The sequence below is a fragment of the Helianthus annuus genome, chromosome 8 (genome assembly GCF_002127325.2).
Source record: "Helianthus annuus cultivar XRQ/B chromosome 8, HanXRQr2.0-SUNRISE, whole genome shotgun sequence".
Lineage (NCBI taxonomy): Eukaryota > Viridiplantae > Streptophyta > Magnoliopsida > Asterales > Asteraceae > Helianthus > Helianthus annuus.
The window spans coordinates 136,661,239-136,674,494 of NC_035440.2; positions in this window are offsets into that span (position 1 = coordinate 136,661,239).

Sequence of the window (13,256 nt, forward strand, 5' to 3'; positions counted from 1 at the left end):
TCCTTGTAGATTAACCCACTCCCAAAATTCTTCCATCTTATGATTTCTTGCGATTTCCACGAAAATCCTAAGTATCCGTTTCTTCCAAGGAAACGAAGTACAAGGCACAAGTTACAACTCTGGACGAATACCCAAAGTACCACTATGAATCCTTAATAGGGTACCTAAGGGTACTTCCGTAAGTCCTTAATTGGATTCCTTGTGTACCTTAATTCGAATATTACCATTCCTTGTAATCGAAATCGAATTTTCTTTTTAAGATCATCCTATATTTTCAGATGGATTCTTGAGGACGTTGAAGTCCATCGACTGGGTTCCTGGTATACCTTGAATACCCATGTTCAAATCGACAACAAGTTAGTAACAATTAATAACAAACTGATAACAAATTAGTAACCAAGAAAACAGTTATGTGCTTTTGTGTTTATGTGTTGACCTAATCATAGTTATCTTGAGCTTGTTCATCAAATTCTATCCCCTTCACATTATAAAACAAACTGTGCGAACTGTGCAAGGAATTACGTAATTATGGATGCATACATAATTATGGAATTTGGTGTACAGAAATCACAGCAAGTTTTGTCATGTGTCTAGAGTTAACTCTATTCATTTCAATTTCTGAAGAAGCACCCATTGAGGAAAAATGGACTAGCTATTCACTTTTCACTTCTAAAAGAATATCCGTTGAGGGAAATGAATATCCTGTTAATTATCCCTTCATTTCCATTTCTGAAGAACACCCGTTGAGGAAAATGACTCAGTCCGTTCATTTTCGTTTCTGAAGAATATCCTTTGACGGAAATGAATATCCTGTTAATTATCCCTTCATTTCCATTTCTGAAGAATACCCGTTGAGGAAAATGACTCAATCCGTTCATTTTCATTTCTAAAGAATATCCATTGAGGGAAATGAATATCCTTTTGATTATACTTCATTTCCATTTCTGACGAAGAACCCGTTGAGGAAAATGAATCTCCCATTCATTTTCGCTTCTGAAGAATATCCGTCGAGGGAAATGAATATCCTTTCGTCACCTGATAAAGAACCCATTCGAGAAAGTGAATCGTCTATTCATTTTCACTTCCAAGTATATCCACTAGGGAATGACAGGGTTATGCCTTGCATAAAAATCTTTGATGGGTCACTCTACGCAAATAGATGACACCCTAGATTCCATGCAAGACAATTATTTAACACAACGTCACTGACAGACTCCTACAAATAAATTTCGGGACGAAATTTGCTAAAGTAAGGGAGACTGTGACATCTGTGTCACTTCAACCATCAAACAAATACCAAATCAATGAAATATTGTGTTTCATACTTGGGATTTGTATAAATATGTGTATCCTTTGCACATATCAGTTCTTGTTCTATTTCGAGCTTTAAATCGCTTTCTGGAAGGTTATACGCGAACTGATGCGTAAATATAACCAGTTTAATGCAACAAACACTCCGGAACAGTGACATAGGCTTAACATACCTTAAATAACCTTTACATAACTTAGAAATAAGTTTTGGAGGGTTTAGTGTGTCGAAATCAAGTTTATTCGATCACGGGGACTATTTGCCTCAAACTGCAAAAGTATACCGAATCGAATGGTAACGAACATTCCGGAACATGACCATAAGTTAAACATACTCTAAATATCCTTCACATGGCTTAGAAATAGGCTTTGAGGGGTTCGGTGTGCAAGAAATAAACTTTTTGGTCAAACAGGGACTAAAAGCGTCAAAAAGTGCATAAGTTTGCATTTTTTGACGCTTTCTAAGTTATGAAGATGGAAAGAAGAAAGCTTGCATTACTATTCCAGATCAAGAAGATGAAAGATTGCCAGAGGGGTTTAGCTGGGACAAATACATTCTGGCTGATTCAAAGTTTAGAGCGTTTGTTGCACAAATCATTCAAGAGCCAGAGTTGATGAAAGAATGGATGGATGTGTTCGCAAATGATGAGAAAAGTCAAGATGGAGAGTCTGTTTCTTCAGAAGATAGTTCAGAAAAGACACCAATCTTTGATCAATCATCAACTGATAGTAGTGATGATGATGAAGAAATTAAACAAATAAACATTGGCAAAACTCATCTATCTCCTGAAAGTTTCAAATTTTATTTTGCAGATAAATTGGAGAAGCTAAAGGAGAGACGAGCAGCAAGAGAAAAGAAAGAGGTAAAATGTAAGAATGTTGCTCAGGAAGAGAAAAATGGACAGAGTGAAGAGGTTAAAGTTGTTGAAAAGATTGTACAGGTTACTAAACCTTGTCTGCAATGTTTGGAACCATGTAAACATTGTGAAGAGAAAGATAAAAAGTATAGTGAGCTCGATGAGATGAAAGAAAATCTAGTGTTCGATGTTAAGTACGTGAAAGAGTCGTATGATGTGTTGAACAGAACGGTGAATAGTTTGGAAAAGACAAACTCTGAAAGGGAAGATGCTTTGACTATGATGAATGCAACAATGATGACTAAACAGAAGACCATCAATCACTATATTGAAGAGTATGCAGAGTTGAAGAAGGAATTGGAGACTGAAAAGATTGAAAATGAAAGAATCAGACGATTGTTGCTGAGTTACTCAAGTTCTGATTATTTGATTGATAGAATTTATCCTACTGTCGCAGGTTTTGAAGCTTTTCAAGATAAGAAGACGGAAGAGAAGGATAATGGTAAGAAACAAAGTGCAAATTATAACAAGTGTTCACCTCCGATCTGGGAAGGTTATTCTCCCAGAAAACCAAATGAGGAACAACTCAAAAAGGCAGTCAATATAAAGTTAAAGTCTGAAACAAATGATGAGTTACCAGACAACATTGACGTCACTTTCACATCGTCTGACACTGATCATGAGTCTGAGTTGATAAAGAAAGTGGTTGATCAGGTGTTAGATAAGGATGAGGAGTCAGAGTCAACTGTAACTCAAAGTTTCAGGTGTTGGAAAAGGGGGACATGAACTCACAGCTTTGCGTTCTTCGAATCCAACTGTAACTCAAAGTTTCCTCCGGTGTACACGACTACCTACAACGTACTACGACCTATTAGACGAGTGGGTCGTGCCTTGACTTAGTATTAATTAGTGTTTCTGAGTTACGTTTCTTTGTATCCTTAATATTATTCCAAGTTATATAATTATTTGTTAAATAATAAATATTTTAACTTAAATTATATTTATTAAATTTTGGAATAATTGTTAAAACAATATATTTTAACATGATACCTTTCAAGTATTTATGCCTGTATATCCTTCCCAAGGATGGGTGTCTTTGTATTCCTATTCTTATACTTATATATTTTTGCCATGTATTGGTGTCGTATTCCGGAGTGTATTTATACGTACAAAAATACGTACTTTCTTGTAATTGATAAGTATTCTTATACTTAATCTTGTATTAACTTTTCTGGAATAATATCTTAATAAAAATTCATCAATATATATATATATATATATATATATATATTTCCAAAATATATATTTTGAGAAATATTACTTAGAAAAATTATTTATGATCTTTCCCTTGGCAAAAATATTTATAAATTTCACATATGTCTCAAAAATATTATATTTCCAAGTCTAACTTAGAAAATATATATAAATTCATTTTTCATCCAATATGATATATTTCAAGTTTATTTAAGTAAATAGATTTTCTCCCAAAAAAAATGTATTTCATGTTTGTTCGAGAAAATATATATTTTTCTTCCAAGAATAATACTTCTGTTAATAACTCCAAGAAAAATATATATTTTTATTTGCCAAAAATATTATATTTTCTCCTTGTCAAAAATATGATATAATCTTGTAATAATTGTAAAAATCATATTTTTGTTCTCTTGGTGTCCAAAATATTATTTACCAAAAATATACTTATGAATAATATTTCCGGAATATTTTTGTGAGTTATATTCCTTTGTTCGGTTTCACCAATATTTTGGGTATCCTTTGTATATTCATATTCTTGAAATTTTTGGTAATATTTTGGATTCTAAATTTTGGTATTTTGATGAGTTATATTATTTTAAGCCCTAAAATAATATAACTAATACACATAATATACAAATAATCACACACATGGTGACTTCTAAATATATATTTCCTAAATACATATTTAGTCACTTTTATTTATAAAAGCCAACCTCCAATATTTATATTTTTGTAACAAAAATTATGGCAAACTTTGTGTGAAAATTTATGGTCTAAAAATATACTTGTAAATATTTGTTTAAAAATATTTTTCTAAGTGTTTAATTTCTAGAAAAATTTTGCCATAGTTTCCCCTAAAAATGGAGGTTTCCATACCTTGAAGGCATATCATTTTCTTTTGTAAATCCACACAATCAATCAACAATCAACAATAAACAATCTACAGTTACCAATTTTGCCAAAATCCCTTATTTAGCATCTCCTAAAGCTGCATTGGCAATTCTTGCATCTTTGAAGGCGTAAGTCGATAAGGAGCTTTGGCTACAGGCGCGACGCCTGGAACCAAGTCAATATGGAATTCGACTTGTCGTTGGGGTGGTAATCCTGGCAAGTCTTCGGGGAAGACTTTAGGATATTCCCTTACTACAGGGATATCTTCGAGCTTCAGTTCTTCGGCCTCTTTGTCCCCGACATGAGCCAAGAAGGCAACACATCCTTTACACAAAAACTTTCGTGCCTTCAAACAACTAATAATCTGTAGAGGCGCATTCTGCTTCTCTCCATGAATCACGATCGTCTCTTCATTCGCCATCGGGATGCGGATAATCTTCTCATGGCAAACAATCTCCGCACGATTACTTGACAACTAATCCATTCCAACTACAACGTCGAAGCTTCCCAACTTAACTGGCAGAAGATCTGACGAAAACTCACGCTCTCCAAGCTCTATAACGCAGTCTCTAATCACTTCATTAGCTTCTACTAACTTCCCATTAGCTAGTTCTATCGAGTACAGGATATCTACTTATTTGCTACTAAACCTAGTATATTCTTAAACTCTAGAGATACGAAGCTACAGACGGTACCTGTTGATGCATGGAATGTCTGTTGACTACGTCAGCATCACATCTTAGGTCAATATAGGTCAACTTAGGGTCTAGAAAGTCAAATTTAGGTTTTTATGTAATAGGTCCGCTTATATGTCAATAGACAGGTTCGCTTATGTGTCAGTCGTTAGTTTCGCTTATAGGGTTTGATGATAGGTTCGCTTATACGGACATGTCGTATAAGCGGAACCACGAGAACTATAAATAGTCATTTGGAGCGAACCTGATCAGTTACTCTTGTACATTGAAGCGGATCTGTTGTATGCTTTTGTTACCGAAACTCTGTCAAATTTACATCAGAAAGCAATAAAAAGAAAGGAATTGAATAGGAAAGCTGTTGTAACTTCATATACGTTGATTCCGCCTTCGTACATGAAGATGAACGTTCTCTACTGACTATTCTGGGTCGGAACATGGTCCAACAGTACCGGTATCAAATATCACGGATACAAAATGTTAATAGGGAACGTACCAGTAACCATGTCTGGATCCTGGTGTGCTTCCCTAGCTCCGATTTTGAACACTATTCCATGAGCTTGGTTATTCTTAGGGCAATCCTCCCTAAAGTGCCCCACGTCCCCACATTTGATGCAACCTGGAACTCTACCATTATCGTTTCCATCTTGGTTGCCGTCATCATTTCCTCCTTGTCTGGGATACTTCGCCCAACAGGCATCCTTGTTGTGTCCTTCCTTTCCGCACCTATCGCACTCTGGCCTCAGACATCGACCTTCATGATGAAACTTGCACTCATCACAACTAGGCTTAGTCCCCAAGTAAACCTTCCTGAAATGCCCTATGCTACCACAGCCTGGACCTTGTTCTTGATCATTACTGTTTCCGCCTTGATAGTTGTTTTTGTCGTTGTTTCCTTCGCGGTTTCCGCTACCATCTTGACCATCATTTCCATGCCCAGCACCGTACCAACACGTCTCCTTGGCATGCCCCACCTTGCCACAGTTATCACATTTTCCATACCTGCATGGCCCGGTATGATGACGTCGACAATTGTCGCACTTAGGTAGTTTACCCATGTACCGTTTTCCCTTTTTGGCCTTCTTGTGTGTATTCTCCCGAGTTCCTTTTTGGAAACCAGTGAGCTTCCTTTTGTTCTTTCTAGATGACTCCACATGAGTCTCCTTCTTCTCGTCAGGGTTTGAAAAATTTTCCAATCTAATCGCTTCCTTAGTGAGCGCCACACTCAAGTTACTTGCATCGATAGTTGTTGGGGGCGTTGATGCCGTCATCAAGTTCAGAATCTGAGGCGCCAATCCCCAGACGAATCGTTCTATCCTCTTAAACTCTGGTTCCACCAGATATGGAACAACTCGCGACAAATCATGAAGTCTCTGCACATATTCCACCACCTTTGGACCTTCCATCTTCAGGTTCCAGAATTCAATTTCCAGCTTCTGGATTTCCGCCTGAGAACAATACTTCCTACGCGTCAATTCTTCCAGCTCACTCCATGTCAAAGCATACGCAGCAGCCTCGCCCAACGTCTGAACCTGGAGGTTCCACCATGACAGAGCCCCATCTTGAAACAATCCAGAAATGTACGTGACTTGTTGCTCTGGAGTACATTTGCTCATTCGCAAAACAGAATCCGTATTCTCGACCCATCTTACAAAAGCTACGGCACCTCCAGTGCCGTCGAAGTTCAGGGGCTTGCAGTCCAAAAACTGCTTGTAAGTACAACCTGTACTCAACCAACATCATTCACAGAAAGAATTAGCAAAGCACACTCAGAAATGTCCAAATGTATTGTAATGTGTCTTAGGTGACTTAAACATTACCGTTAGGTGGGTTATTCCCTGAGGTACCTCCGCTGTGTCTGTAGCGAAGAACCTCGTGTCGTGCGATGGCCTGTGTGATGTGCGCTTGTAATTCTGCCTCGGTCATGGGCAGCCGAATGATCTCTTGAAGAGGCATCTTCTAAGAAGAAGATCGGATAGGTCAGGTCCTTTTTTTGCTAAACAAGTGTATATAGTTGTCTAGAGGTTGTATGCACATACACATAATAAATCATCATATCAACAATCATGCAACAACACAATCACAACATAAACAAGTAATCCAACCATATGTTTAGTGAGAACATGAGGATTGAGCTTTCATTAATTACTAACCATAGTTACATTGTTTACAAGGTGTATCACATCAAAAGGATCATGGGGTCACACTACCCTTGTCCAACAAGTCTACCAATCTACAAAAGTCATACAATCAAAGTGATCTCCAAAAGGCTTCACAAGCTCGGCTCAATAGTGGTGCTCTCATTAAAGGTAATGCATCTGCATAAGACCAAAAACCTACTGTACTGATGGCGGAGGAGGAGGAGGAGGGAGGAAAATCAAACTAAGAACATGTGCGAGCTCCTCCTCGAGTTTGCACACATGACGAAGCAAATAACGGACCTGCTGCTCAATAGTAAGTAATCGGGCATCAAGCTCTGGAAAAGGAGTAAGAGGAGCAGGTGGACGTGCAAAAGGAGACAGGGATGAATGAGGGGGAACGAAAGAAGGCTGGCAAGGACACGGTAAAGGACGCGGTATCGACTCAAGCTCCAAGACTCTGCGACTCATAACTTCAAATCGAAACTGAAATGAATAAAGTAACTCATCCTGTGTATAGCCAACAAAATGCGAGTAATGGTAGCGGTCTGAGGTCGGCATGGAATACGGTGGGGACCATCGGAATGGCTCATCAAGTGGTGAAGAAGTAAATGGAGAAAACGGTGCAAACTGAGGGATCTGTGGCAAAGCTGCTGAAACAAAAGGATCATCACGCAGGTGCTGCCCAGAAGTACCTTCCCTTGGACGGGGTGCGGGTATGTCCTGAAGGAAAACGATAGGAAAAAATCAGTGCGGTGGACATCGGACTCCACAAGAGGAAAAAGAGCAACATCAGCAGGTGCGGGTGCAGGGACAAATGGCTCAACAACAGGAGGTCAACAGGTGCAGGAACTGGGTCCGGTATAAGGGGTGCAATGTCTGGTAAACCAAAAGGTACAGGGCCAGGGTCAGGTATCAGCTCAGGATCAGCAGGTGCAACATCTGGCTCATCAAGAGGAACAAAATCTAGCTCAGGATCAAGCTCGGGGTCGTGTGGAGGAGATGGTGCAGCTGACATGGCTGTATCATCATCAAAATTAGTGGCATAGCGTCGTAATCCAACTGCCTGCAAGGCGGAAAACGTCACAGACTCAAAGGAATCTGAGACAGAGTGCAAACTAGTATCAGAGGATATCTCGATAACAGGGATCTCAAGAAGTGGAGTAGCAACCACGTCCTCATCTATCTCTCCATCACCATGGGCATCATCAGGAGGACCATCAACAAACAGATCAAAGTCATCATCAAACAGATCAATCAAAAGGCCAATCCTCGGGCGGAATAGCCACAAGAGGAACATGATCGAGGATCGGAGCCATAACATGCTCACCATCGGGGTGTCCAATGATGAGATGGTCATGGACTAGAATGGGAACAACAAAAGGATCCTCGTCTGAAATGCCATCAGCAAGCGGTAAGTCATCTCAGAAGTCAGGCAACGCGACGGCTGAAACTCGTCCTCGTCATCGGGTATCATGCCTGGGTCACTCTCAGTGTTGGATATAAGTATCTCGGGCTCGGTTACACTATCACTATCAGAGATGAGGGCCATAGGGTCATTAACATCTGGTAATCTGCTCTCTGGAGAAGGCATAGTGTCTGTAACAGAACAATCATAACATATGCACATATATTAACCACTACCATTTAGTATGCAATCAAAGACAATGTATCATGAAATCATGTATCCTTGTTATTCCTCATGAAACCTTTCTATCCTTCCTAGTCTCCCAGACTAAACCACCTAGTCTCCCAGACTAAACCACAAAGGTAAACCTTGCAATCGTGTTTCTTGTCTTGCCTTTTGTAAAAATGTTTGTTTCTCTGGATCTAGGCGTTTCGTGTATGCAACGAAAACATGGTGTAAAAGTATTTTCGTGAGAGCCCTAATGATTGTAGTCTAGACCCGAGAAGGGATCCTAGTTCGCTACAATCGAAGCTCTGATACCAAACTGTCACACCCTGACTTTTGCGGAAGCGTGATTATGTGTGACTTGCTTAATATCATTGCATTCAACCATAACCAACAATCTATATGATAAAAACAAAGATGTTCATCCATCGATTAAGTTTTAAAACATTACAACAACATTGTTTTAGAATCCAAACGCAGACTTCAAACCCCAATTACAAACCACGCAAATTGTTTTAGAGTTCCATAAGGACTCGACGAAAGACATTAATGATAACTAGGCTTTGAAATTTGTATCCCATCCAGGATAGGATACACACTCCAAACCAATTGACATTGGATGACATCTTTTATTCCAAACAACACTTGAAAACTTCAACGCCCGCCAGATCCGTTCTTAGTTTCCTGAAATACATGTAGTTTGAAAACATCAATAAAAGTTGAGCGAGTTCATGTGTTTAGTGTGTGAGCTCGAATAAACTTTGTAATCATTGTAAGTAAGTATGCATTCGTAAACCCTGGTATGAAAGCAACAAGGAAAACAGATCATTAATGGTTTGCAAAGCCATTAATATGTGTGATGTGATGCAGGAAGGCTCAAACCTAACAGATTTTGCACCGAGCTTCCGTTTGAAGACATAGTCACCTCATAGGCCAACCTCGGTCCACATGGGTGTGGGCTCGCTACACCCAAATAGATCTGTCACTCATGTCCCTTGGTCCTACTACGAGGATTAATGGTCTTAAGCGTTGTACCCACCACTCACATGATCTAGCAGTACCTTTCCTTAGCTAATCATACCATGTATAAATGTTTGTAATCAGTTTGTAACATGTACTTCACCCCCGAAGTTATAAAACTGAAAATAGTTAAAAGAAAAGGGAGACATGAACTCACAGTTTTGCGTTCTTCGAGTCCCACTGTAACTCAAATGGTGTACACGACTACCTACAACGTACTACGATCTATTAGACGAGTGGGTCGTGCCTTGACTTAGTATTAATTAGTGTCTCTGAGTTACGTTTCTTTGTGTCCATAATAATATTCCAAGTTATATAATTATTTATTAAAATGATAAATATTTTAACTTAAATTATATTTATTAAATTTTGGAATAATTGTTAAAATAATATATTTTAACTTGATACCTTTCAAGTATTTATGTCTGTATATCCTTCCCAAGGATGGGTGTCTTTGTATTCCTATTCTTATACTTGTATATTTTTGTCATGTATTGGTGTCGTATTCCGGAGTGTATTTATACCTACAAAAGTACGTATTTTCTTGTAATTGATAAGTATTTTTATACTTAATTTTGTATTAACTTTTCCGGAATAATATCTTAATAAAAATTCACCAATATATATATATATATATATATATATATATATATATATATATATATATATATATATATATATATATATATATATATATATATATATATATATATTTCCAAAATATATATTTTGAGAAATATTACTTAGAAAAATTATTTATGATCTTTCCCTTGGCAAAAATATTTATAAATTGGCAAATTGGAAAATAATAATCCCACCATTGTGAAATTGGCCAATAATAATCCCAAGTCAGGAATTAGCCACTAATAATCCCACCTCGTCAATTTTTGGCCAAAAATACTCCACAGTTAGTTTTTTTTGTATAAGCCACGTCAGCATTTGGAGTATTTTTGGCCAAAAAATGGACGAGGTGGGATTATTAGTGGCTAATTCCTGACTTGGGATTATTATTGGCCAATTTCACAATGGTGGGATTATTATTTTCCAATTTGCCTTATAAATTTCACATATGTCTTAAAAATATTATATTTCCAAGTCAAACTTAGAAAATATATATAAATTCATTTTTCATCCAATATGATATATTTCAAGTTTATTTAAGAAAATACATTTTCTCCCAAAAATAATGTATTTCATGTTTGTTCAAGAAAATATATATTTTTCTTCCAAGAATAATACTTTTCTTAATAACTCCAATAAAAATATATTTTTACTTGCCAAAAATATTATATTTTCTTCTTGTAAAAAATATGATATAATCTTGTAATAATTGTAAAAATCATATTTTTGTTCTCTTGGTGTCCAAAATATTATTTACCAAAAATATACTTATGAATAATATTTCCGGAATATTTTTGTGAGTTATATTCCTTTGTTCGGTTTCACCAATATTTTGGGTATTCTTTGTATATTCATATTCTTGAAATTTTTGGTAATATTTTGGATTCTAATTTTTGGTATTTTGATGAGTTATATTATTTCAAGTCCTAAAATAATATAACTAATACACATAATATACAAATAATCACACACATGGTGACTTCTAAATATATATTTCCTAAAAACATATTTAGTCATTTTTATTTATAAAAGCCAACCTCCAATATTTATATTTTTGTAACAAAAATTATGGCAAACTTTGTATGAAAATTTATGATCTAAAAATATACTTGTAAATATTTGTTTAAAAATATTTTTCTAAGTGTTTAATTTCTAGAAAAAATTTGCCATAGTTTCCCCTAAAAATGGAGGTTTCCATACCTTGAAGGCATATCATTTTCTTTTGTAAATCAACACAATCAATCAATAATCAACAATAAACAATCTACACTTACCAATTTTGCCAAAAACAAGCATAAATTACCACTTCATGAACTTGAAAATTTATAAAAATGTGTAGTAACTTACTAGTGTATTTATTAAGTCTTGTTACCCTTTAAAGTGTGGTTGTTTCTTTAAAAACGTAATTTTTAAAGAAGTAAGTTCTTTATAACATATAATCACATTTTTTAAAAATGCTTCTTCATGGGTTTTTCTTGTCACATATGTGCTTCTACACTTTATTAACCACCAAAAATGAGGGTTATTTATTTAAGTACCAAGATTAAGTAAAACTTGTACTTTTAACTTGGTTTCTTGAAAAATCATCCTTGAAATTTTAGATCTACAAGACTTACATCTCATTTTACTCATCATTTTACAAGAATACAATATATTCTTTCAAGTTCATGTCTTTCATAAGGATGATCTATTAATCTCTAACATTTTCATCCTCTAATCTTGCTAGATTATGTTTTTAATCATGATCTAGCAAGATCATATGATGATCTACATCATTTTCGTAAGTAAACAACAATCAACAAGTATAACAACACATAAACAACATGATTTCTTCATGATTTAAGCTTATGTTCATGTTTCATCCTCTTGATTCTTAGTGTTCTTCAAGATTATCATTATGCATCATCTTTTAACCACTTAAATAAGATGTAAAATGAAGAGATTAGTGTTCTTACCACTAGCTCAAGGCTAGGGATGATCAAGAGAAGAGGATAAAAGCAAATGGTGAAGGTTCTTCGACTTTCGAAAGCTCCTAGCTTCCTTGTGCACCTTTTAACACCCTTGTATGTATATAGATTGAATGAAAGTTGGAAGATGATGATGGTTATGGGTGTGTGTGATCTCAGCCGAACCCAAGGAAGGAGGAATAGAGAAGTGTGTTGGTGTTAAGTGTGTGAAAATGAAAGTTAAGGTTCCCTTGGTTATACTTATAATACATCTCATGAGTTTAACTCTTGGTTCATATGTCTAAAAATCTCCAACAAGATCTAATTTAATAATCATATAAAATCTTGGTGTGGGCCTTTATGTTGGCCGATCCACGGGGGGGGGGGGGGGGGGGGGTCGGTCTTAGGCTAGGGTTTAACCAAATAGGTAGTTTATGGTAAAAATTCAAGTGTTTAGTTAGGTGTTTAGTTACTAGATATTTATATAGTGTGTTATGATGTTCGGGGATCATAATTAGCTTGGTAATTTTAAAACAGTGCTTCTAGTGAAAATTTGGTGTTTCGGGTAGTGTCCGGTTGTTCGGTTGGTTACCGGTTCGTTAAGGTGCTAAACTATGCAGTTTATTGTGCTTTATGTCACCTTTTGTGATAGTTTCGATTCCCAACACTTAGGAAAGCATTCAAGACCATTTAACCATATTTCTACATGATATTAGTGTGTTTAAATGCTGAATTTGCTGATTTTCTACAGAATTCTGCAGTTTATATGAGTTTTAGACACTTTCCGGCACTTAAACTATTACTAGGAAGGCAGTTTTGTGATCTTTACTTTCCTACACACTATTCTAGTGTAATACTTGATTTCTGGCTCATTCTGTGTCTCAGTACAATGTCTG